This window comes from Callithrix jacchus, chromosome 14 (genome assembly GCF_049354715.1).
Source record: "Callithrix jacchus isolate 240 chromosome 14, calJac240_pri, whole genome shotgun sequence".
NCBI lineage: Eukaryota > Metazoa > Chordata > Mammalia > Primates > Cebidae > Callithrix > Callithrix jacchus.
Window position 1 is genome coordinate 108,040,571 of NC_133515.1, and position 27,111 is coordinate 108,067,681.

Below are 27,111 nucleotides of genomic sequence, written 5' to 3' on the forward strand. Positions count from 1 at the left end.
CTTTCACTGGGGGTCTCATCTGATCTCATTCCTTGAAATACCAACCAAAGGCCAAAGACTCCTGTCACCTCTCCAGCAGACTGCCCTCTTAAAGGATCAGATCTGGATAGGACCATCCACTCGGCATCTCCATGTGGGTGTCTTATAATCTTCTCGCACTCAATAAGTTCAAAACTGAACTCTGAATCTGTCTCTCTCTTTTTTTTTTTTTTTTGGAGACAGAGTTTTGCTCTTGTCACCCAGGCTGGAGTGCAATGCCACAATCTTGGCTCGCTGCAACCTCTGACTCCCAGGTTTCAAGCAATTCTCCTGACTCAGCCTTCCGAGTAACTGTGATTACAGACATCTGCCATCATGCCCCACTAATTTTCATATTTTTAGTAGATGGGGTTTTGCTATGTTGGCCAGGCTAGTCTTGAACTCCTGACCTCAGGTGATCCACCCACCTCAGATGAACCATTGCGCCCAGCCTCTGAATCCCTTTTTGCACCCAAACCTCCTCTAGCTGCAAACTACTCCATCTCCATGGTGACAACACCATCTAGTGACTCAAACTGAAGTCCCTGGAATCAATACAGGTGTTCCCCTTTTCCTCATACTCACAACCACGCTGTACGGACATGGTAAGGGCTCTGTCTTCAAGCTGTATCCGGAATTTGGCCACTCTTCCCTGCTGCTGCTGCTGCTGCTGTCACCAGTGTGCCCACTGCCTCTTGTCTAGATTACTACAGTGGCCTCTGACATGGTCTCCTGGATTTTAGCCTTGTCCTCCACCTTCTCCAATGTCCTCTGGGATGGGCTCCTCGACTCTGGCCTTGTCTTCCACCTTCTACATCTCCTTCAAGAGGGTCTCCACCTTATACCTTTGTCCTCCACCCTCTAGAGTTTATTCTCAATGCGGAGGCCAGAATAAGCCTATTAAAATGAAACAGACCCTGCTTCTCTGCTTAAAACCCTACACTGATTTCCCATAATGAACCTAGAATTCCCAACAGCCTGCAATGCCAGGCACAGCCAGATCCTGCTACTTCCCAGCCTGCCCCAACTCATGGCTCTGTGCTGCGTCCTTCCAGCCACCCTGGCCTGGGTGCTCCTCCAGCTGTCAGTACGCTGCAGCTACCAGTCCTTCTCTCCACAGTGCTCTTGCCCAGAGGCTAAATGGCTACTTCATGTACCCTCTTCAAGTCCATGTTCGATTTCACCTTTAGAGACCTCCCTGACCCCCCACTTAAAACTAAAACCTGCCCCATCCCACTAAACATGGTCTACTTTTTCTTTTCTCTACAATATCTAGATCTTGTTGCATAGCATATAATTTGCTTCTGCTACTGTCAAATGGAAATTGTCTGTATCTTCCTGCCTGTCCCCACCCCATCCTCCACTTGTGCTCCCCAAAACACAGAATCTCCATGAGAGCAGGCACTGATGTGCTCCACTGCGTTCTGCGCTAGAGCTGTGCCTGGCATGTGCAGCAGCTCAATCCATGTGTTCTCAATGCACTAGTGAATCAGGGAGATCTAAAACAGGAGACACAAAAGATTGCTATAAGCAGCAAATGAACAAACCTGGAAATCTTTCCAAAGTATAAATAACTACAACAGCACAAAATAATGTGTTGAACACTATCTTAAAATTCATTCCAGGGAAACCTACTAGAAAACTGCCTATAAGGCATGGCTGAAGAAGTATAGAAAAATCCACCCAGGCAGGCCTACCAACAATGGCCTGAGATTCCGCTAAGAAGAGATCAATGAAGGTTTGCAAGCCTTCATCTTCCAAATTCAAAGCTACCTCTGAGAAGTCCAGAGGGGAGGAGAGGAAATATCTTCAGGCCAGGTCCTGGTGTCCTGCTGTGCTTATGCACACTCAGACGGCTCTGCCTTCAGGTCAGGCGCACGTAGGGAGAAGCGAGAGAACGTCTCTGGCACCAGGGCTCCCTGCAGAGCTGGGGGAGGCTGGGGGCATGTCAGAGTCCGCAGGGTGCTGAATGCCTAAGAAACAACAGAAGGACATAGGAAGTTAGAGGAGCAGGGAAGAGAGGAGAAGGATACAAAGCCTTTCTCATCTTCAAATCCAGAAGAAAGGCTACTGACATCATTAGAAATCTTATCCAGTCAGAGATTTGAGAAGCATAATAGTACACTGGAGAAAAAAACTGAGGTTTACTATGTTAAAAAAAATTTGCCAAGAAGTTATTGAATAAATCCATCAACACAAACAATTCTGAGATAACGAACTGTCCCTCAATCTTCACTCTGTCCCCTCCTTTTCAATCGCAGCCATTCAGCTTTGCCCTGTGAGTCTCCTATAGAGAGAGGTACAAATCCACAGAAAACTTGCTCCTCAGGGCAACAATGAAAAAAACTAACTCAAAAGCACATAATGAAATAAAAATAGAATTAAAAGAGAATAAAATAAACTAATAAAAAAGGAGGCAAAACAGAAGAGGAGACACACACAAGCGACATTAAGATCCATGGAAAACAAATAATAAAATGGCAGACATAAATTCAACATTATCAGTAGTTACACCAAATGGTTTAAACGCTCCATTCACGTGGCAGGAATTGGTTGAATGAGTAACAACTCTATGTTATTACAAGAAACATACTTTAGAATCGCACCAGAAAGAATACTTAAAAACAAGTACTTAAAAAGATGTGTAAGATCTGTATATTAACAACTACTAAAACAACATTAAAAGAAATTAAAGAAGCCCTAAAAAGACTGACATCCCATGTTCATGGATGGAAGACAATGTTGTTAAAACAGCAACACGTTCCAAACTAATATATTAACAGACTGATTAATTGGTGAACAGATTACATGTCATCTCTATTAAAATCACAGCTGCCTTTTTAAATAAAAATTGACAAGCTAATCCTAAAATTCACCAAGAAATCCAAGACACGCTTAACAGTCAAAAGAATCTTTAAAAAAAAAATGGAGGAGTTACACTTCTTAATGTCAAAACTTACTATAAAGTTATATTAATCAACATAGGGTAATAGTGACATAAGGACAGACATATGGATTAATGGATTAGAAGTGACAGTCCAAAAGTAGGTCCCTACATTTATGTAATTGATTCTTGACAAGAGTGTCATGACATTTCAATAGGTAAATGATAGTGCTTTTTTTTTTAAGCAAATAGTGCTGAAAAACTGAATCTAGACACAGACCTTAAACCTTTTACAAAAATTAACAGCAAATAAATCATAGACCTAAATATAATAGCTAAATTTATAAAACTCTAAGAATAAAGCATAAAAGAAAATCTCTATGACCACAGATGAAGAAATAGTTTCTTAAATATGGCACTAAAAGCTCAAAAAAGAAAAAATAGATAAATTGCAATTCATCCCAGTTAAAGTTGTTTGTATGTCAAAAACGCCATCAAGAGAGTAAAAAGACAACCCACAGAATGCAAAACAACATTTGCAAATCATATATCTGATAAAGGCCTCAGATTCAGAATATATAAAGTACTTAACAATAAAGAGGCAACTCAAATATAAATATGAGCAAAGGATTGAAATAGACATTTCTCCAGAGAAGATATTCAAGTGGCCAATAAGCACATGAAAACATGCTCTACGTGACCAATCAATTAGGGAAATGCAAATGAAAACTCCAATGAGATACTACCTCACACTCTCTAGGATGGCTAGAATCAAAAGACAGCTAATAGCAAGTGTAAATGTGGAGCAGTGTGAACTCTTACACATTGCTGGGGAGAAAGTAAAGTGGGGCAGCTGCTTTAGGAAACAGTTGGGTAGCTCTCAAGGTGTTGAACATGGAGTCGTCATATGGTCCGGCAATTCCACACCTAGGTAAGTACTCAAGATAAAGGAAAATACACCTCCACACAAGAACCTATACAGAAATGTTCACAGCAGCATTATGCATAATAGCCAAAAAGTGAGAACAACCCATATGTCCATCAACTGCTGAATGTATATAAAAAAAAAGAGGTGAATCCATGCAGTGGATTTAGCCAAATGAAGAGATGTAGTACTGGTTCCTGCCACAACATGGGTAAATCTCGAGAACACTGTGCCAGGTGAGAGACGTCAGACACGAAAGAACACGTAGGACGTGGATTTTATGGAACCATTCACGTGCAAGGTTGAGAACAGAAATCCATAGAGACAGAGAGTAGATCACAGGCTTCCAGAGGCTTGGAACTGAGGATAAGGAGTAAGTGCCGAAAAGGCCCTGGAATTAGAGTGATGTTAGTTACAAAGCTCTGACTGTACTACAGACCACAGAATGGCGTACTTCAGAATGACTTTTACGCTGCGTGAACTGTATTTTAATAGAACTCTGATTTTAAAAGAAAGAAACATGCCAAGTGGAAAAACTTTTAAAAGACGATGGCAAGATTACTTCAGGATTTCCCAAATGTTCTCTTTTCTCAGTATAGCTTTCGTTCATCGGGACTGCGACACTACATGTAAACCCTGCTTAATTTTAGGCATTTCTGTTCAGGAAGCAAAGAACAAATTCAACTGCAACTTTCTCTCTCCCACTCTGCCTCTGCAGCGCCATCCTGGTTTTCTCAAAGGAGACAATCAGAGGAGCAGAAGACACAGGCTGGTGGACAGGCCCACATATCTTCTGGGCAGATATTCCCACCCTACTGCCCCTTAACTAAAATAAGGAGCATTGCCCACATGCGGCCTAAGGATGCTAATTTTCTTGCAACACTCAGGGTCAGGCTGCTCAAGCTAAGGCCTTTGATGCTAATGTCTCCCCAGCCAAGAACCCTGACACAGCCTCCAATCAGTCATCACCTGGCCCTGCACAGAGCAAGCCTCTCACCTCCAGAAAGCTGTTCCTCCTCGGTCCTGAGCAGCATGAAGATACCCATTCCAGAAAATGGAATCCACGTTGTTGCAAATCTATTCTCTGCCTTTATTTGGCAATAAATTCTGAGCCTTCAAACAAAAGACAATACAGTCTTTTTTACTACAGCTTCTGCCATTTTCTCCAGGTAAGAAGAGCCTGTAAACAGAATTATAACCTCCAGCAGGTAGAAAACTCTCTGCTCAGCTGGTGCACTGACAAACGAAGCCTTTTCCAGCTCCATTATAAAAAGATTTATAAAGAGAGCCTGGCCACAGAGCCCTCTGCCCAGAGGGGTGTGCTGCGAGCCCAGTGTGGCTCCCGGGCTGTTGGTAGGTTGCAAAGCCTCCTGTCCCCACTTGGACAGCAGCCAAGGGTCACACAACTGACTTGGATCCGCATTTTCCTAGCACCGGCATGGCGCTAATGAAGTGCCACAGCATTTCACTTGGTCATTTGTCATCCGTATTTCTGACACTCAGCCTCCAGCCAGGCTGCATGCGTACCTAGGAATCAAGAATAGTTCTTCATACTACTCCGGCTACAAAGTCACACAGGTATTGAGTGGTCAGTCCCTGTCCTCATGTTTCTCATGAAGGTCTCACATTTTTAGTACCTGGTTTTGCAGAACACCAGGAGTGCACGTATTGGGTTTCAGCAGAAACACACGGAGCAGATGTTCATGCACTCCTCAACCTTTTCTTGCACCCCGACCGTGTGCTGAGTCACCCAGTAGGAGTGATAACAAGGTGAAGAAGACGTGGTACCTGCTCTCAAGGAACTCAGACAATGTAGGAACCTGTAAGACCACACTGGCCCTCAGTGACACACACACACACACGCATGCACGCACCCACACACACACATGCACGCACCCACACACACACGCACGCACGCACCCACACACGCACCCACCCACACACACACATGCACGCACACACGCACGCACGCACGCACGCACACGCACGCACCCACGCACACACACACGCGCGCACGCACCCACACACACACATGCACGCACCCACGCACACACGCACGCACGCACACACGCACCCACACACACACACATGCACCCACACACACACACACGCACGCACCCACACACACGCACGCACCCACACACACACACACGCACGCACCCACACACACACGCACGCACGCACCCACAGACACGCGCGCATGCACCCACACACACACACGCACGCACACACACACACACACACACACCTGTGTGTCACTCGGAGAAAATCCGATCTACTAAAGGATACGATAGTGCTTCTCATTCCTAGCAGCGTGGTTTTCTGGTAATTTCAATACAAGTAATTAACTTACACCTTTCTAGGAACACAGAAGCTACTTCAAATTACGAGCAAAAGACTCAATGGTTCAGAATAACCTGAGAAAGTCAACCTGATGCAAAAAGACACATTAAAGAAATGATTTTATTCATTTATTTCTTTCACCAAGTGTGTGTATATCAATATAGAAAAGGATCCTCTTGGTGATTTTTTAAGATTATATAAGATGACTCCTTGTTAAATAAAGGCACCAAAATAGCAGCAGCTGAAATCACTACAGTGAAAAGGCTTATGAGAAAAACAGTGATAACCACTCAAAACCTTTAGAACCCTGCAGGCTGAGAATGTATCTATATGCACACAGGCATGTATACATATGTGTATACATGCATCTACATATCACACATGTACACATATGCATCTGTGTGTGTGTGTGTGTGTATATATATATATATATATATACCATCAGTTAGTGGTAAGAGCTACAATAAAATACAGCCAGGTAAAGAAAAGAGGTGCCACTTCCTTAGTCTTTAAGGCCTCTCTAAAGATGCAGTATTTTAAGTGACCCCTGCGTGAAATGAGCACGCAGGGCGTGAGAACATATGGAGAAGAACATGCTCCAAAAACATGCCCACTGCCCCTGACGAGAAGTGAGAGCGAAGCTCTCCCAGCTTTCACTGCTCCCCTAGGCCAAGCCGCCCCAGTTCCTAAGAGAAGTGTTCCCTTAGGTGACTCAGCCTAAAGGAACAGGGAAAAGCAGTGACAAGCAGAAATCCGACAGATTCTGAAGATACCTCCCAAAGCATTTGATGGGAGAAAGGAAGGGAGGTAGGGAAGCAAGGAGGGCAAGAAAGAAGTCAAAGATGCTTCCAGACTTTTGTCCTGAACGGGCGTGTGAGCAACATCGTCCATGACTCGGGTGTCCCTCAGAAGCCCTAGGGTAGGTGTGCAGATTGCCGTGCCGAGAACAAGCATGGGCTCATGGGGGTGGTCTGGGGACACAAAGTGAGAAGCCAACTACATGCTGTTAACATTAACATGGGAGGCTAAATGAGCTCATGTGGGCAGGGATGTAGAAGGGAAAGACAGCAGAAGAGGCCTGAGGATGGAGCCGCGGTGCTCTCGGATGTCCAGACACAGAGATGCAGCTCAGGGATGAAGACTGACCAGTGTGGAAGGAGTAACAGGAGAGCTGCACTGAGAGGGTGGTGCTCTCAGAATGAGACGCCGCATGTCCAGATTTTAGAAGAACTGCATGTTACTGCAGGAATGGGTAGTTAATGTAGGACTGAAGAGGATGATGAAAAGGAGGAGGCGGCCAAGGAAGAAAGTGAGGGATCTGGTTTTGGAATGGCCTGCTATGCAGATGCTGAAATGGCCAAAGTACTGACAGGAAGGAAGACGAAGATGGTGAATTAGCTGCTAATCTTGTCTATGAATGTGGAGGAGGACAAGAGGAGGGCGTATCTGTAGAAGGCTCAAAGAAGAAGGAAAAGGGATGGTACAGTCGGATGGCACATGTCTCAAGGGAGCAGGGGATTTTTCAGGAGGAAGGGGACACAATGGCCTAGTTGGTAATCAGAAACACAGAGGGAATCTACTCCACCTTGACCTGGTGATAATCACTGAACTTGGCTGTGATAAGCACAATATTGGGAAAGTACAGCTACTGCAAAAGAGCTGCATTTTACATAAGAGGAAACAGGTTAAAGTCCTTTTCCAGATCAAATAGCTAGTCAGTAGCAACCCATGTCCAGCTGCAGAGCACCTGCTCTTATCCAGGACTCCACAGAGTTTTCTATGCAAATATCTTTAAATACTTCTAGGTAGTATCTCAGAATAATAGAGATGGGTCATTCACTAAACAGTTTTCAGATGCTGTAGGTGGGGAGAAAATAGGCTGGGAATAAAGATTAGGCTGGTTTCCTGACAATGTTAAAGTAAAATTACAATTTTATCAGAGGAAAAAGAAATAACTAAAATATGTATAACTCAGCACAGAGAAAAGCCTTTAAAGTGAACTTCGAAAATAAGAAAGTTGTAAAGTTCTAACTACATGAAAATTATATTTCTATTTGAAAAGAAATAACAGACAAGTAAAAAGTAAATAAAACTGGGAATAATTACTCTTATTTCATGTAATGAAAAATTAAAACTCCTCATTTATTACAAAAAATATCAATAGGAAACACTGCAATAGAAAAGCAGGTAAAGAATGTGAATAGGTTAGCAGAAAGAGAAATAGCAGTGACTGATAAACATTTGAAAAGACACTGAAACTTACCCCTAATTAGAGACGTGAAGTAAAAAGATACCATATTTCACTGTCAAATCAGCAATGATTAAAAACCTTGATACTGCTGAATAAAACCCCAATACTGTTGAATGTGGTGAAAGGAATTTTCATTCATTTTTTAGCAGTATAAGGATAGATGTCATTTTGGAAAATGACTTGGAAACAGATCAAAATACAAAACACACTTAACTCTGACACACATGTACCGCCCTACGTATTTACTCTAGAGATACACTGGCAAAAACAAATTTGACGTGTATAACAAAACAAAACAAAAAACTCTGGAAGCATTCTGACAATCTACTCACATACCTCTCAACAGAAGAGAAGCTGAATAAATAGTACAGCTATACGAGTGAGGAATTAGCTGAACCTGCACGTCTTGGCATGAAAAGATGTCTATGGCACATCAGGAAATAAAAAGGCACAGCACAAAAGTATTTATACACTGTGATCCCATTTGTGAATATACGTTTAAGTTATATACTCAAAATACAATTTTTCTAGAATGAAAATTTTAAAATGTAGACAATTGCTTTAAAATAAAGGAAATTTTATTCTCCGTTATATTCCCTCAAAGTTGTTTTTTTTTTTTGCTCTCTGCATTTATAACTTTAAATTTTTAGAGGTTAAAGACTTTAGATACAGTACCCGTGAGATACTACACACTGAGAAAAACCAATTATTTTTATTTTGCCTCACCAAGGATTGTATCTCATACGTATAACAAATTGTAAACTCTAAATTAAAATCCCACAAAAAGACAGCATTTCTGTGCACTGCAGGCTCCCTGAGTAAGGTCGGCTCTGAAATCCACATAGAAATCCCAGTTAGTGGAGGCTCTTCCTTCTCCATATCCTTTCTCTCTCTTCTCCATAAGGAATGAGTGTTTTAGACTTTGTGCCCACTGGTTACCACAGCAAAATACTGCTCATGAGAGACCCTCCTACAATTCCTTACACACACGTACACAGAGGGGTTCCAAAGGAATCCCTCTACTCTTCCAGACTTTCAATTTCCAAGTTAGGACTGTTTTTTTGTTGGTGGTGGTGGTTTGTTTTTTTTTTTTTTTTTCTTTTTTTGCTGCTGCTGAACTTGCAAGTTAATATTTCAAAAAGCAGTATAGCTCTGTGCAGTGAAGCTTAAGCAGCCACTATAAGTGGAGGTTTCACGTGTGGTTTGTTTGACTTTACTGTGAATAGACGCCTTGTCCCGCTTTCATAAAGCACCTCTCTGTTTGCATGCATCGTATACTAATAGTCTGTATGCTGGGAAACACAGGGATCCCTTCAGAGTTGCCCTGCAGTGAGTTATTTTGCACTTGTCTTCTCTGGGGGGAAATGAAACACACTCTTCAGTAGTGGAGGCATTTGTCAAATTATAGCTATGAAACAAACTCGTTGGTTCATTGGTTATAAATTAATTAAAGAGTATTGTTTAAAATTCTCTTATAGTGATAAAAGGCATTTGGCTAATTCTACCATCGTTCCTGATTCTAAGATATCACTCATAAAAATGAAGCTGAGTCTTGGGCTTAAACTGCTCACAAAGAAGCAATTGATTTACCCGACCGGATACCAAAGTAGGCACAAAATAAGGAGCTTGTTATATAGCAGAGGCATTACCACGGGGAAAAATAGTTATTTAGAATGGTGAGATAAAACACATACCAATGTTAAAGAGCTTACAAAGCAATTCCTTTGGCTGTGTAATTTTGTAAAGGAATAAGGTAACTTAATATGCTAAGGAAAAAAATCTTCAAAAGCAATACACAGCATTTTCTATTTTAAATGTGTGTGTAATTGTGAATGGTCTAAATATACCAGTTAAAAGGTACAGATATTCAGGGTGGGTAAAATAGCAAACATCAACTACATGTTGTGTTGGCCACAGGAAACCCACTTCAAATAGGAAGATTCAGGTTAAAAGGAAAGGGATGGAGAAAGATATACCATGCTAACACTCATCAAAATAAAGCTGGACCAGCTATGTTCATTTCAGACAAAGCAGAGTTCAAAGCAGGAAAAATCATCACAACAAAGAGGGCCGCCACAAAATAATTAAGGGATCAGATCTCCGAGACATAATAATGCTAACCATGTAATACCGTACAACAGAGCAAACTGACAGAACTGCAGGTAGAAACAGACAAATCCCCTACTAACAGCTGTAGATGTTAACACCCCTTTATCAGAAATGGACAAATTCACCAGGCAGAAAATCAATAAGAACATAGTTGAACTGAATAGCACTAACAATCAACTTGATCTACTTGATAAAGAATATTCCATCCAACAACAGCAGAATACACATTCCTTTAATCCAAAGGAAATATTCCAGGCCACAAAACACACCTTAAATGTAAAAACAGACAAAGGGAAAAACAAAAATCACATAAAGTATGCCCTCATATCACAATGGAATGAAACTAGAAATCAGTAAGAGGAAGATAGACTGAAAGTCTCCAAACATCTGCAGGTTAAACCGCACACTTCTAAATAATACAAGAGCCTCTGGCATTCTCACCATTCATTTAAAACAAAATAACCACCAAAACAGATCATTCAAAAAAAATGAAAATATGGCATTATTTCATCTAGGCTAACTTTACCTGAAAACTAGGGGGGAAGAAAAGCAGATGGCTCAAATACTTTCCATTTTTGTGGACCAGAGGACAGTCTTTTATTAAGCCAATGAAGTTTTCCACAGTGAGGAACGGGCGGCCCAGCAGGGCCTGTTCCTCCCCATTCCCAAAACCCAGCTTCCAACCTGTGGGATTCCAAGGGTGATTTGTGGATGTGCGTTTTGGATAGGCCTTCATGGTTTTTCTTCAATGTTTCATAGGCATGATTTCTTTAATCCCCAGGGGATCCCCACAGAAGAAGTAACCCTAGTACTATTTTCACTTTAGAGCTGAATAAAACAGGAACATTTGGAGAGAGCTTAGGGCCTGAAGTCTTGAGCAGGATCCTGTCTCTGTCTCCAGTCTTGCCTTCTCTGCTCAAGCACTGACCATAGCCGCTGCCCTAGGAGATGCTTCTGGACTCTGCAAGGCACACCATCCCAGTTCTGACATGAACAGCACTCAGTCACACCTGCAGGGGATGAGATCAGGTCAGCCTGGGAGGGCAGCCCTTCCAGGGCAACGTGGAAGCTTGCATGGCTTTGTCCAATTTATTAATAACAGGAGGGCTCCTCCCCGCAGCAGCAAAATGTCCACTGAAGATATAAGGTAGATTTATTGGTTGAAATATATATAATTAGCCAGGCAGAGTTGCTCATGCCTGTCATCTGAGCACTTTAGGAGGCCAAGGTGGGAGGATTGCTTGACCTCAAGAGTTCGAGACCAGCCTGGGCAACATGGCAAATCCCCATCTCTATTTAAAAAAATATCTAAAAATTAGCTGGATGTGGTGGCACACACCTGTGGTCCCAGCTATTCAGGAGGCTGAGGTGGGAGGACTGCTTGAGCCCCAGAGATTGAAGCTGTAGTGAGTTGAGATTGTACCACTGCACCCCAGCCAAGCAACAGCAAGATCCTATCTCAAAAAATTAAATGATATGTGTGTGTATATATATATAAATATGTGTGTGTGTGTTTGTGATATACGAAGTAATGAAATTTGTATGTGTATACTGAGGCGTGACAGATTTATAATTAATTTTTTACAAAACTAAAATAATTTACTGCACTAAAAATGAAATAAAACCATAATTGAAAAATTAAAACTAGAGAAAATGTCACAATCCTTATGAGTTCTGATTCCTTTCCTCAGTACATTTTTCATGTTTGTACATCAAACTATACAAGTCTGTCTCAAAATTGTTTTCATTTAATAATCTATTATAAACATTTCCCATGCCCACTATCTCCAAAAATCTTATCTAATTAGAGCATGGTATTTACTTAGCCATAGTTAGATGTTTTCCATATGGGGCTGTTATTCTTTTAAAAACATGAAGAAATACATTTGTGCATCAGGCACTTACTTTTCTCCACATTTAGTATCATTTCTTTGAGCTGGACTCCCCAGAGTGCAACTGTCTAAAGTAATCCTGCCCCTGCAAATAAAAATAAGGCATTTTCCCTTAAGCCATCCTTTCACCCAGTTTAGGCCTAGAAATTCATTCTTTCTGCTGAGCCAACATGATTGATATTTATTTCCTTCCTGCAGCAGGCCCCACTTCATCATACTAGAAAATGCCCTTTTTAGCTACTTTCTCTTAGAAAAATGTTTTTTTTAAAAAATAACGGTTCCATGCTTAACAAGAAAAACTTTATCCTATCTCCAAAGCTATTTATTATCACATAATGGTAGTTACATTGTAGCTAAATTGATTTCTACATAAATAGTAGGTGTGGATAACACGTATAAGTCAATACCAGGAAATATTCAAATGTAATTTAAACTAAAGTCTTCCAAACTATGATTGTATGAGCTTCCCAATAATTATTTTTATTAGCATCTCAGCTAAGGGTTTTGCCATCTGGGGTCAGCTTATAGACATGCAGGGTTTTGAAAACCACCATATTGTGGTGTTTCAGGAAAAAGAAAACCCAGACCCTCAGGCAGGATCCGAATGTCTCTTATTAAAAAAAAAAAAAGTCTTGAGGTCAGTGAAAAGTTTCCCAGACTGAAGTTCAGCATGCCACGTCCTGCGCTGGAAATTCAAAATGAGCAACACACACGGCTTAGCTCCCGGAGCCAAGCTCACTGTACATTCAACCTATGGAAGTGCAACAGATAAATGTCAAACTCAGAGTCTCAACTCCACCATCAGGGAGAGTTGGGAAGAGAGGATCTATGGCGGCAAGGGCAGTATTTAACTCAGGGACATGTGACTTCCATAGGACTCATCTCTCTCTGTGTCAAAAATTGAAAAGCACCTTCACATCAGGTTAAATACAATTCCAATGTAACTATGCAAGGAGTTTCAGTCAACTCAATGACAGTTAAATTTTGCTGATATAACATGTCATATGTGTTAACAACAATTGTTTTGTTTTTGTTTTTTTGAGACGGAGTTTCGTTCGCTCTTGTCACCCAGGCTGGAGTACAATGGCAGGATCTTGGCTCACTGCAACCTCCGCCTCCTGGGTTCAGGTAATTCTCCTGCCTCAGCCTCCTGAGTAGCTGGGATTACAGGCACGCGCCTCCATGTCCAGCTAATTTTTTGTATTTTTAGTAGAGACAGGGTTTCACCATGTTGACCAGGATGGTCTCAATCTCTTGACCTCGTGATCCACCCACCTCAGTCTCCCAAAGTGCTGGGATTACAGGCATGAGCCATCACACCCAGCCAATTGTTTTTTTTTTTTTTTTTAATACTCTAGAGCTAATAATTGTTTCCAATTTTTAAAAATATTTCATCAGGCAAATCTCATAGGCCCTCGGCACCAAGTCTGCTGTGCCTAGGCAGCAAAAGGATGCTGACTTCATTCCATGTCACCCCCAAAATGCCAGAGCTGCTTAGGGAACTGATGAGGCCTGAAGGGGCCATGCAGAACCCCCAGAAGTGGCAGGAAGAGGATGGGCCAGTTTCTGACCATCACCAAAGGCAGGGTGCCACAGCAGGAGACACTGGGGCAGGAGAGGATTCAGGAATAAGCAGGTAAGGAAGAAGTCCACAGGGAAACCCAGGACCACAGAGGGCATCAGGTGATAGGGGGCCTTGGGGCCAGTCGTGGAAAAAAGGCCAGGGAAAGCCACAGGTTTCAAAGATGCAGAAAAAAATCTGGGGCAACTCTGAAGGCAAGGGCTCAAATGAGGAATGCGTGGTTTTGACAGAAAGGGAGGGAGGAGCACGGAGGCCTGGGGCATGCAGAAGCCAGTGGAGAAGAGCAGTGCCCAGGCGAGGAGCTGGTGGCCTTGGGAGCACACAGTATTCTAGACATGCGGGCTCGGTCTGGGGAGCAGATGTAGGATGTGCAGAGAAGAGACAGGTATGGGAGAGGTTTCTCTCAACCAGTCTTCACTGGGAATCAAATATATGTGCAAGATCCATTGGGTGCCATTTGTCTTGACCACTGAAGGCCAGGATGATGCCAGTGAAAAACACGCAGGCAGGTGGTGGACCCAGCGAAGAAATGAAGGGGGGCTGCAGCAATGAACTTCATAAAAAGATGATGGATATCAGGGTGGGTTTTGACAGTAGCTTTTTTTTTTTTTTGAGACGGAGTTTCGCTCTTGTTACCCAGGCTGGAGTGCAGTGGCGCGATCTCGGCTCACCGCAACCTCCGCCTCCTAGGTTCAGGCAATTCTCCTGCCTCAGCCTCCTGAGTAGCTGGGATTACAGGCACACACCACCATGCCCAGCTAATTTTTTGTATTTTTAGTAGAGATGGGGTTTCACCATGTTGACCAGGATGGTCTCGATCTCTTGACCTCATGATCCATCTGCCTCAGCCTCCCAAAGTGCTGGGATTACAGGCGTGAGCCACCGCGCCCGGCGACAGTAGTTTTTTAAGGAAAAATGTTAAATTCGCCTGACCCAAACTCTCCACTTTACACATTTTTTAAAAAGGCCCCAACATGTTGGAATCTGAATTGAGACTGACAGAGGTGAGTTGGTTGGGCAGTTGAGTCTGAATAATACAGGCTACAGAGAAGGATGTCTCCAAATTGGCCAAGTGGGGCAAGAGTCTGAAGCATCCACAACTAAACTCAAGGCATGTAGGACATGCCTGGTGACAGTGAAATGGCACAAACCAGTCCCAAGATGCAGGTGAAAGGCCCCGTCCGTGCTAGGACCCCAGACTCCAGTGCACGTAAGCTCTCTAGAAGAGCTGGTCCAAAGGCTGGCAAAGAGACACACTTCTCCAAGGCCCTCCAGATCAGCACCATTTCGGTCTGACGAAAGCCACAGGCATCATTTTAAATTTTATGGTAGCCACATTTTATTAAAAAGCATGGGAAATTAGTTTCAGTAATATATTTGATTTGACCCAATATAGCCAAAATTTAATCATCTCAACATGTAATCTATCAACGATTATGACTGGGTACTTTACATTCTATTTTTCACACTCAAAACCCACTGACAACACAGTTCGATCAGGACTGGCCAGAGTTTACGGACTCTGGGTCCTCGCAGGGCCAGAGGCTACCACACAGTACAGCCCGGCTCCAGGTCCTCGCTTCGCCTCTGCCTGTCTGCATTCTGTTTTTCCTGCTCCACAAGGAAGAAATTCTGCCTGCCTCCAAAAGCAGCCCTTATCTGTCAGGCCAGCAGGACACAGCTCAAGGCCCTGATCACTCGCCTAGGCAGGCATAATCAAGCTGGTCCTCACGAGGAAAGGCTGGATCCACTGCACGTGGCCAGGGACAGAAAAAAAAAACAAAACAAAAAACAAGGTCACCGTCAAGGAAGCAGAGCTGCAGGCCAAAGGGAGAGAGCCCAGGAGTGATTAAAGTATTAACAGGTAAGAAATGCTTCCCTCGGCCAATCTGCAGGCAGAACTGTGCATTCCTTTCAGGAGGAGCTGCACACACGTCCTTCTGAGTCTTGCTCAGGTTTTTACAGTTGACAGCACAGTACCTGGCCTAGAGCAGAGGCTACACAAATATTTATTCAGCATAGGAAAAACCCTGCACCTCCAATCCTGTGCTATTTCACAAACAGGAGAAGTGAAGAGCAAGCAATCTCACTGGACCGACAGGGCTTCCTATGTGTTCCAGCTGGTTGTTCTTACTAGAGTGAAACTGGACTCAATGAAATGCCGCAGGTTGAAGTGATGAATCCCTGCCATGTGGACTCCAGAACGGCAAACTCCCCTTTATTCCAGAAAAGGTACCCCCTCCCCATTCCTTCCTCTCTGCAAGCCCTCACCTTCACTATACAGTCCCAGTGTGTCTCCGAATCCCCAGTACCAAGTAGTTTTTGCCAAACGATGGGTAAAAGAACAAAAGTAAATACATAACAACAACAATAGAAATGAAGAGTAAGACATCCATGACTATCATAGTGAATGCATGTGGTTGTTTCTGGACTCAAATGTCTCTGGAGGGAAAAGATGCAGATTCAACAAATATGTATTGAGCACCTCCTATAAGAAGCCTGTGTGCGGGGTGCGAGAGGTGTACACGATGACCAGGACAGGACTGGGATTCCCAGCCCACACTGCACCCGCGCTGAGCCTACCGATGAATGCGCAGGTGTTCTTACACCACACCTGTATCCTTGAAGCTGCATGCACATGGCTCTAGGCCTAATCCATATGGCTCCTGCTTTGCCAGGAAGAGCAGGTAAGAGGAAAAGGCAGTTTACCAAGGCCTAGCATGGCCAACCCCTGCATGGCCAGGATTTCACATGCGTTACTCTGTCCAGTCCTCCAGGACCTCCTCCCAGGCAGACCCTCATTTTCTATCCTTCCCTTTCTCCAGGAGGTGGCCATGCAGCCCAGCTCTAGCACTGGGCCCTGAAGAGTCAACTGCCGGACTTTTGAAAAAGCTTGTCACTTCCTGACAAAAAAGGACGGATGCAGCTGACATCAACTCCCCCACCTCTCTCACAGCTTTAAACACGGATGTGCTGCAGCTATGGCCAGCACTTCTGCACCATGGGGCAAAGGAAAACGTGCTAAGGATGGCAGAGCAGAAAGAAGAGAGAACCTGGGCCCTTAGTAACATCCCAAGCAGCTGCACCAGCGCCTGGAAGCGCCTACCTTCAGTGCCTTGCTATCAGGGAAACAGAAAGCTGTTTAAGTCCTTGTTAGTCTATGTTGCTGACCAAACATATGCTAACATATCCAAACACAAACACACATCGTACCTGCTACTGGTACATATATATGTGTTGTGTGTATGTATGCATGTATATGTGTGTATATGTGCGTGTATGTGCGTGTGCATATACGTCGAATCATATCTCCCCCAAAGGATATACTGAACTCCTATCCCCTGATGCTTATGAATGTGACCTTCTTAGGGTCTTTGCAGATGCAATCAACGGAAGATGAGATCAACAGAGTTGGCGCTCATCCAACATGACTGATGACCTTATGGGAAGAGATGCACCCCCAGCGCAGAGACCGAGAGAGAAGACAGACACATACAGATGCAGGCAGCTATTACAGAGAATCATCTATCTTGATTCTAGGCCTCGAACCTGCCCTTTACCTGCAGCTTGCCCACATCAGATTCTGAAGTTCCTGCCTGCTTCGGTTTCTGGATAAATGGGAAATCCTATTCTCGTATCTGGCCACTTTCACCCCTGCACGTGGTGGCAAGGGGAAAGAAAGGAGAGCAACTGGGGAGGAAGGAGGCAGAAGCTGAAACACAGGCGGTTTCTTAGGGTCTCACAATAGATTAAATAAAGAGGTTGTTTTTCCTTTTCCCCAGTACAGCTGGTCCTATACGCTGCTCTGCTGGCCACCAACGACCAAACTGGCTCCGTTTTCAGAGTCTTGCCTGGTGCTTCATTGAGACAAGAAGAAGAGAGAAAGAACTATGGTCTGTGAGTGAGACCTGTGAGCACAGATCCAGCCCTATCCCGTCCACACTAGGGATTACAACCCTCCTCCTTCTGCCAAGTGATCAGGAGGAAATGGACACGTTTTAGTCAAGAGAGTTCAGATCTAAGGTGCCAACTCAGAACGTCTCCTGGAAGCTCTCTGGATGCCGCTGCCCTAGACTACAATGCTCCAGTACCTATTCTACCAAGACGCGCCACGCGGCAATCAGGACCGCCAGAAAACCCACAAGCAGACCCAAGTGCTTCCCAACGTTCTCCAACCATCACATAACAAAGAGCCGGCCCGAGGTCTCTGCAAGCCCGCACCCTTCCCAAAGCAAAGGCTCCGTCGGGGCACACCACCTGCGTCACGCTTGTGAGTGCACAACTGGCACCACAGACCGAGGGCACGGAAGGTACAGCAAATGGGTTCCTCGGAGACAGAGAACACAGCGAACACGAAGAATGGCTCCTCACACAGTACAGCACACTTCGCAGTTGTAGTTCAACTCCAATACGGGAAGAACCACATGCATCTCTGGCCCTTCGGCCCTACCTGGCAAGCTCTTCCAAGGCACTAGTGAAAGCATCCCAGTCTTCCATGACAGTCCCGTGCTCAGAAGGGAGACAAAGGGCCCTCCTCTATAGCTGTGTCTCCTCAACATCCAAACCCTGCCCCACCTGGGTCTTTGCCCCTCTCTGTGCCAGCTCAGAGTGCCCCCTTCACTAATCACCCCAGATCTCCAAAGCCCAATTATGCTCACTCCAGTTTCCACAATTGCCTCCTCACCAGACTCACAGGACACACGCTCAGATGAGCACATTCTGGCACTTGGTCCTAACTGTCCTGCGTTATGCACCTCGCTTTGCTGGGAGAGGTACATCCCAGGCAAGGGCCACGTCACACACTTCCTATGCATCATGGAGGGCCTCGGGCCCCAGGACCCCAGCAATACGGCCATGGAAGGCTCGCCAGCTGTTGCACTGGATCTCACATACGTGTTGTCTACACAATCGCTGTACCCAGGATTCTCTTTCTGCATTCCAGGCCACCGGGCTACATTCTGCCACCCTCACTCTTAAACCCAAGCAGATATTCCACCCAACCTCTCACAGTTCTGCGACGTACTGTTGGGTGACTGATCTGAAGAGAGAACCTGATTTGCTCAGATCACGGCAGAGTACAGAATTTAAACTCTAATTCCATGTCTTCATTCATGTCTGCTGCAGGCTTCCCTCCCGAACCAGGTTTCTCTCTCTTGTAGTCGATCACTTAACAAAAATCCATTCAGAAAGAGCATGATAGGCTCTGAGAGAATGTGACAATGAGTAAGTTGCTACCCGTGCAGAGCTTATAATTTAGCAGAGGAAGTCACTAAAATTACATAAGTCACTAAAGTTACATAAGTCACTAAAATTAGTTCAGACAGTTTTAAATGCAACTATAGGTTCTGAAAAAAAAAGTTGCTATGGAAGCACCTGGTGGGGAAAACATTTCTGCCCAGGAAGAGGAGAGAGAACACAGGCACCTGCCTGCAGGACCTCGCTGGGCCCTGGGGCTTTAACTCTCCCCTTTTGCTCCATGTGGCTCCATCTAACGCCAGTGTCAGAGGAGAGCATCTCCACAGTCACCCACATAGGTAATTTGACAGCTAGAAGGAAAGGCAGCATTCGCAATGAGGCTTTGAGGATGATTAGGAAGCTGGCACATGGATGGTGGGAAAGCACCCCAGGGCACAAGTCAGCAGCTGCTGAGATCTGCCCTGGAAAGACAGGCTGGAGCCAAGGCAGGAAGAGGCTTGAACTCTCAACCGCGGGCTGAGAGGTGACTTAAGCAACTAGAGTTGCTGGAGGTCTCTGAATAGAGAACTGTTAAGACACCTACAGGCTTAACACAAGCTGCCAAAGACAGTTAAAAAAACGTGTGCATTGATTCCAGCACATGTCTATTTCAGGGAATGTTTGAACTTGAGGAGAAAGTCCCCCAGTGCAGACAGCTGAGTATTTCTGTGAAGGGGAATACTACCTACTACCCAGAAGCAGAATAGGGATGGGGGAAGGGCTGCTGTCTCCCTGGCAGGCCCCCTTTCCTTCAGAGGATATGGGCAGCATTCACTGGAGAGGCAGCAGCAGGGGCCAGCAGGGGGTGCAGACATCTGAGAGTTCACTCTAGAATGCTGGAAAGCTTGCAGACAAGATGCAGACTGCTCGGTGACGGAGGGTGCACAGAGGGCTCCTGCAACCCACCAGGTCGCCAGCCAGGTGGCACACCCTGGATCCTGAGACGCACTGTGACAAAGCAGGTGCCCTCTGCATGGCCAGTGGAAGCAGTCTCGCTGGCAGCATTGTGCATTCCCTCACCCTCCAGAGGACCTTACCACACCACACATCCAACAATAAACACGCCTGGCCCAAAGGACTACCCGAAAAGCAGTTCTGTGGAGACCTAGAAAGTATTCCCAGCAACACACAGTTGTAAGATAAGTGCACAGTCCTAGGACAGACACAGAAGCCCATTTAATCAAGAAAGACTCTGCCAACACCCACTTTCGGGACTTGGAACCCCACCCCTTTGCTCCCATAGCTCCCATGGGCAGAAGCCCCTGGAGCCTGCACTGCTATATCCAGCACCTGTGCTGGGCTCCTGTCTAGTTCGAGGTTCCCAGTCGCTGGCCCCAGGCGACTCTGGGTCACTGGGAAGCTGTGAGAGCAAGGTGGCTGACTGTGAAAACAATGGTTGCGATGGGTGGTTCCCCTGATCTTTCCCTGAACTCACTCTCCCAGTAGGTAGAACTGCGGGAGCAGGCAAGGGAATAGGGAAAGAGGCTCCAAAACAAAACAGTGAAAATGAAAATGCGCCAACAGGGCCCTCCAGGAGACGTCAGTAATGAAAGCGGCTACAACACACATGGAAATCTGCGTCCACACAGCTCAGAGACCATCAGCCACCCCAAATAGGCCAGTTAGTAAGGCAGCTGGGGAGCTCCGGCCCATGTGCTGGTCCTAAGTTTCCTGTCCACCCCAGGCTGTTTCTGACTGTTCCCAGGCCCCAAATGTGACCTTGACCATCTAATTTGCCTGGCTAACTCTGACTCATCCCTCCCATCCCAGACCAGCATCATCGCCCCAAGCAAGCAGCAGACTCCCTGACACGGGGGCTGATCCAGGCGCCTTCCCATGGGTCCCACTGCACTCTGCCCAGACGTCCCCTGCTGCCCTGACCCTACTGTTCAAACTGTCTGTTAATGTTTGAGCTTTCCACTCCCTAGACTGTAGCCTCCTCAAGGTCATGGGATCTATCATTATCTGCAGGCCTCTGGGTTCAAAGTCAGGCTTCAAAATTGACGTGTGTGCGACCTTGGACAACATCCCTGCTGTCTGCTTCACTCTCTTCCTCTGTCAGCTGGGGACAGCCCCATATGTCTGTGCTGCGGGGCTGTGTGAGAACTGCATCCACAATCCACGCAAAGCCCTGAAGATCAGGCAAATGCATAGTGAGTACTAACTACCACCTCCTCCACCTCTAGTGCCAAGCACACCTGACACGATCAAATACTGGCAGGCATATTTCGTGCCATCAAGCAACTTCATTGTCTGGAACATGGCATCCAGCTTATATGCCTGCTCCTTAGAGAAAGCCCGTCTTCCAGTTCTACAGAATATCCAGAAAGCTAGCACTTTTAAATTCAGGTCTTGGATTATTTGTGGAGCAGAGCAAGGTGAAGGCTCTTATCAGCAATGAGCCACACTCCTCAAAGCTTCATTTCTCAACATTTCACCTTGGGAAAAAAGCTACTCTTCTGAAAGTTAAAATATTTTCTCTTAAAAAAAAAAGAAACCCTTACAAATGTTTGTACTTGGTGAGTTGCCCTGCAATACTGATTCTCCTGGGGAAAAAAACATGATCAAACAGTACATTTTTATGTCTGGATCTTGGAAAACATTTAGGCCAATGTCTCAGTTTTATCCTCAAAAAACTGAGGCTATCCAGGGAGGTTAACATGCTGGGTCAGGAAATTGTAAAAAGCTTTATCCTTCAGCCCCACTACCCAGCAGGTAATTAAGAAATCTTCATCTAATTAAGAAAGGGTATTCATGTGTTTCAGTAATGCAGAAACAATGGAGAAATGAAGCTGGTCTTGGAAATTATTATTTCTTAAAGAAAAGAAAGACATGATCAACTTCATTTTTGTATCTCAAAGTTAAGAAATTCCCCAGAGAAAATAGGGAGAGTCCCTCTTCCTTAGCAGCATTCCATTCCATTCCCCACCTCTGGGCTGCCTCTGAGATCCCACATCCTGGGAAGCCAGGGGTTCCTTGTTTGGCCTGCCCTGGGAGCGCCTGAGGGCTCAATACCATCTTGAGTGGTTCCAGACCACCCAAGATGCAGACAGTGAGCACAGCTCCATCCTCCAGTGCAAGTGAGGTGTGGGAAAAGGGGACAGCAGACAGAACCAGAAAAGCTGATGCCAGGGCTGGACCAGCCATACCCCTTCCTGTGGCCTGGGCTACCTGACCCCTCCTCTCCAAGCTACAAGGTTCCCATGGTTACAACGAGGGAGTCGTACTGGCAGATGGGTGCTGGCCCACCTGCTTCTGTGATTCTCAGTCTCCAAGGGCAGACTCTCTACCCATCTCTACCCCCAGAGGGAAAGGCTTCCAGCGGGGGCAGAGAAATATGAACAAAAGCAGGCAGTGGGGTCACATGCTGGACCACAGGGGAAAATGTTCCGAGGCACACAACGTGGCTTGTAGCTCCTGGCCCTGCTGCTGCCTGCCAGAGCGGCACGTCTGCCTCTAAACCTCAGCCGCTTTAGATGAGCAGTGTGAGGTCCCTTCAAAGTCCCAAACCACACTGAATCCCCAGGAGATGTGACTTACTCTACTAACAGTCTGGTTACAGGGATTACCAGGTAGCAAGCTGAGGGCACTGGTATCTATTTATAAAATATATACATTTTACAATGCTCTTTGAGTTCTCAGAGAGAACTGCACAGATGACCTGGGGGTGCCCTTGTCATGCATTTGAGTTTGCCTTTCATTAGCTCCCCTTCCAGAGTTGCTGACATTAGAATTGGGGCCTCTTGCAAAACTCAAATTGTGCTGGGTCTGGAAAATTTCCATCCCATTAAAATTGGGTTATTTGCACCCATTTTCTCATGAGGTCCTCAATCCATGCACAACCTTTGATGCCTGATGCAGGTGGAACCCCACAGCCAGCGGGGGTCTGACTCTGAAGGCCACAGTAGGCAGACTGTACCACGCCTTCGCTTCCACTTAACACTGCAGCAGGCACTCTGAAGCAGGGCTCAGATAACTCTCCTTCTCCAAAACCATCAGTGGCTCCCACTGACACAGAGTCAAACCCAAAATCTTGGTCTAGAATTCAAAGACTTCACCATGTATCCTCATCTGACCTCTCTAGTCACATTTCCTTTGCAGGCTTTAAAAATAAAAACAAAAATGTAAAAGGCACTAGAAACAGGCAAAAAACGAGGTTCCCTAATCTCAGTACTGGAGAAGAGAATACAATCAAAAAGGCTGTTGTCTCCTTTGGAGCCACTGGGGTGAATCCCTTGGGAAAGTTCACCGTGTCACATACCTTGTCACTCCCTCTTCCTTTGCTTGGACAGCTCTCTCTGGACAGAGGCCCTTCCTACCACCTGGGACCTGCCCCACCTGCAAGCTTTGACTCAGACACCCACTCCCTTGCAAAGCCACCCTGACTCCCTCCCTTCCCTCGTGGGGACTCCCACAGCTCCACAGGCATCTATACCAACTTACTTTCTTCCCAGCATTTCATTTACAAATGCATCCCAACTGCCAGGCTCAGCTCTCAACCCCAGGCCCATTCACTGGGGCATGTCCCGGTTCCACCTCCCAGGCCCCACTACGGAAGTGCTTTCTTCCAGGTGTCCTCCTAGTGCAGGAGCCAGAACCCTCTCACCGCAGGGCAGCCGGGACGCACTGGATAGTTCCCTGGGGCCTTGTATCACTCCTCTGTTGCCCAGCCTTGACCCCGAACGAGGCAAGCACAAGATATTTGTTCAACGGATTTTCAAAATTATGATTCTCTAGAAAAAAGGAACTTTTGGAGTGGCCATCCTGAGACCTGCCTACGAAGACCACTAGGGTAAAGAAGTCACCCCTTCACCCCGGTACCAGGAAGCCTCCAGGCAGACATAGGCGACAAAACAGACGGGAGCCACGCAAGGTGCAAGGGGCCAGGGGGCGGCAGCGGGGGATTGGGGTGGGTAAGACCTGCGGGGAACTCCGGGGCTCGGGCGACGGCTGACTCCCCGGTAATGGGCAGTGGCGGCCGAAGACCAGCGCGCAGGGGATGTACGGGGGCGTCCTCCTCGGCCAGTTCCGACCTTCCCCGCCGGTGGCCGCCCAGGGCGCCCTTCCTTTCCCAGATCTCGTCGGCGGCCGAGACTCCAGTCTCGGGGCCTGCGGGCGGGGCCCCGAATCCAGAAAGACCCAGCCGCCAGCTCCCCCGCGGGACCCTGGCCCCGGGCGCCCTGATCCCGCGCCACAGCGCAGACCCGCGAGCGCGCAGGGCAGGCAGGGACGCCAGGTCCCAAAGTGGCCACCGCGCTGGGGCGCGGACAGCTGGGGCGGGAGGCAGGGCAGGGACCGGAGCAGGGACCGGAGCAGGGGCAGGGGCACGGGTAGGGGCAGGGCAGGGCGGGCGTCCTCTGCACAGAGCCCGCGGGTGCCCGCCCGGGACGCTCCTCCCTCGCCCGCTGCCACCCAGGCGCCCCGGTAGGACCCAGCAGGGCAGGCGCGGCCGCGATCGCCGAGCCCCGAGGCCAGCCCCGCAGCGCCGCGTCCCGCCCTCCGTCCCCGCGCCGCGGCCGGCCAGGGCGCTGCCGACACAAAGGGGACGCGCGTCACCCTACCTGGGCCCGCGCGGCCGGGGCTCCTGCTCGGCCGCGACGCGCGGCTCCGATGGCTCCGCCCGGTGCCGGCTGCGGGGCGCCGGGTGCCCGCCGTTTGCCGCCCGCGCCTCCCCGCGCCCGCGCAGCCCGCACGGCCAGCACGGCAGCGCCAGCCCTGCCGCCTCCCGCCTGCCGAGAGCCCGCGCGGGGACAGGCGGCGGCGCGGGCGGGGCGCGAGCGCGCACAGAGGCCCGGCCCGCTGGAGGCTCGGCCCCGCCCCCGCCCGCTCCGCGCCGCACAGCGCCCCCTGCCGCCCGCCCGCGCCCGCCCGAAGCCGGGAGCCGCCCCGCAGCCCTCAGGCCAGGCTCCGGGACCACGCGGGGCTGCGGGGACCGCCCGGGCACGCGAACGTGAAACGCCACTCCTGCTTCAGTGGCCTCCAGAAGGCACTCCCCTGATTCCCACACCGAGGGAACACACATCAGCGAGCTAGGAAAGAAGGGGTGACCCAATCCAACGCTGTAAATCGGGGCAAACCGGGGCGCGAACTGGCGTTGAGCTGTGCAGCTGCGCCCTGGGCTCCCTTCCCGCTCGGCTGCAGACCCTGCCGGAGCCAGCACCTGCCTCCCAGGCAGTCCCTCGCTGGGGCGGCTGTGGGATGAGCCCAGAGCCTACCCGAGCCAGCCATCCCAAGGAAAGTCTGTCTGTTCATCCCACTGCCTGCTTGTCTTGAAGAATTGAGAAGCGAGGGCGCCTGGGGTGGTCCCCAAAGGTGGACGGACATCTGGGATCCAAGCGTAGCAATTTCTTTCTCTTCCTTAAGCTGTCTAGCTTGTTGGAATCTAAGAGCTATCTGCGAAGGTACTCATAGAATTCCTGTATCCTCTGCCACTCTTCGTAGAAGCTTCAAGTCACACAACTCTTAAATTACATGTCAGATGTGCATATATGAACAAAACCTACGACTGTGTATGAAATAACACCGTCTTCAATATATAGATTCTCTTTTCTGCAGTATGAAATGGAAACCCCACCGGATCATCGTTTTTCCTTAAGGGTATACCCTCCGTTTTTCCTTAATGGCATACCCTCCGCACTGCATGGTCTACATTCAAGCTCTACCACCTACTAGCCAACAAGCAAGTTACTTAACGCCTTTGTGCTTCCATTTCCTTATGTGGAAAATGAGGTGGCAATCGTATGTATGAGTTCTTGGGAGGGATTAAAGAAATCAAATAGGCCGGGCACCATGGCTTACACCTGTAAGCCCAGCACTTTGGGAGGCCAAGGCTGGAGGATTGCCTTGAGCCCAGCAGATCAAGTCTGCAGTGAGCTGTGTTTGCATCACTGCACTCCAGCCTGGGCAACTGAGTGAGACTTTGTCCCTAAATAAATACATAATAGTCAAATTAAATATAACCGGCAAACTAAAAGAACTCTGTAGTCCTTCGCTACAATTTGTCTCGTTTCTCCAAAGGATTAAGTCAGGTGATTCTTAACTAACTCAAAGCTCTGCGTGATTTGTATTCTGCTACACATACGTCTTTGTAGTAAAATAAAATAAATCTGCCTCCTCTGATTGAGAAGTTATTCTGGTAAATATTTGCCCTCTCCAAAGATATGAACGAGCACTTGCCTTCTAATGCCTTAGTTTCAGATTCTTTTTAGAAATGTCATTATTCAAGAAAAATGCACAATGGGAAGAATCTTAAGAACAGCCCTTTGTTACTCCAGCCTCTCACTGGAGGATGAAAACGGTTCTGCATGAAGGCCTGAACTGTATGAAAACTTTATTCACACCTCCCGTGTCCGGGTTGGGATACCAGAGAACTTCCTGGTTGAGTGCTACTTATGAATGAAGGATTCAGGGAATGTGCGGGCGGGTGACTGCAAATGCACAAGACGTGGACTGTGTACCCCACAATAAAGTGGTCCGGATTAAGATGCAGGCGTTCCCGTGACACACGGAGGCCTAGCAGTCAAGTTGGGGGATGCATAGGAGCACCTGGGGCTGCAGGAAGAGAGTTAAGGTGCAAAACCGCCCTGACCCAGCTGAGACTTGTAAGTGCTTATGTGGTAACACATGTGACTTCATTCCCATGCTCTGTCTTTGTGAATGCCGTCATTGTTGGGGAGATAATGAGAGGGGACACAGGCGTTGAAAGTACAGTTTGCAGCAGGCCTCAAAGGGCACTCAGAGGCAGTTTTCTCTGCGAAGACTTCCCAGCCTATCATGGCATGCCCCATCCCCAGATCTCTGATCTCTGAGCTGATGTAATACTTGGTCTTTTTCTATGTTGATTATCTGTCACACTTCATGTCTGTGGCCTTC

The 27,111-nt window shown here is 47.0% G+C and overlaps 1 protein-coding gene across 6 annotated transcripts in view; it reads right to left on the minus strand.

Moving 5' to 3' along the window:
• The window catches only part of RNF144A (ring finger protein 144A), a 163,032-nt gene extending 138,034 nt beyond the window's left edge, over window positions 1–24,998 (minus strand). For 3 of the 6 annotated variants that reach the window (XM_035273308.3, XM_035273301.3, XM_078350017.1), the window contains exons 1-2: window positions 24,801–24,998; window positions 1,792–1,991 (exon numbers count right to left, since the gene is read on the minus strand). The gene's annotated coding sequence lies outside the window, so the exon portion shown is untranslated. Of the gene's footprint in view, window positions 1–1,791; window positions 1,992–4,824; window positions 4,941–24,159; window positions 24,778–24,800 lie in introns of those variants that run through there. The other 3 variants (XM_035273303.3, XM_035273304.3, XM_054245243.2) reach the window with 3 other exon arrangements.
• Window positions 24,999–27,111: the final 2,113 nt, after the last annotated feature.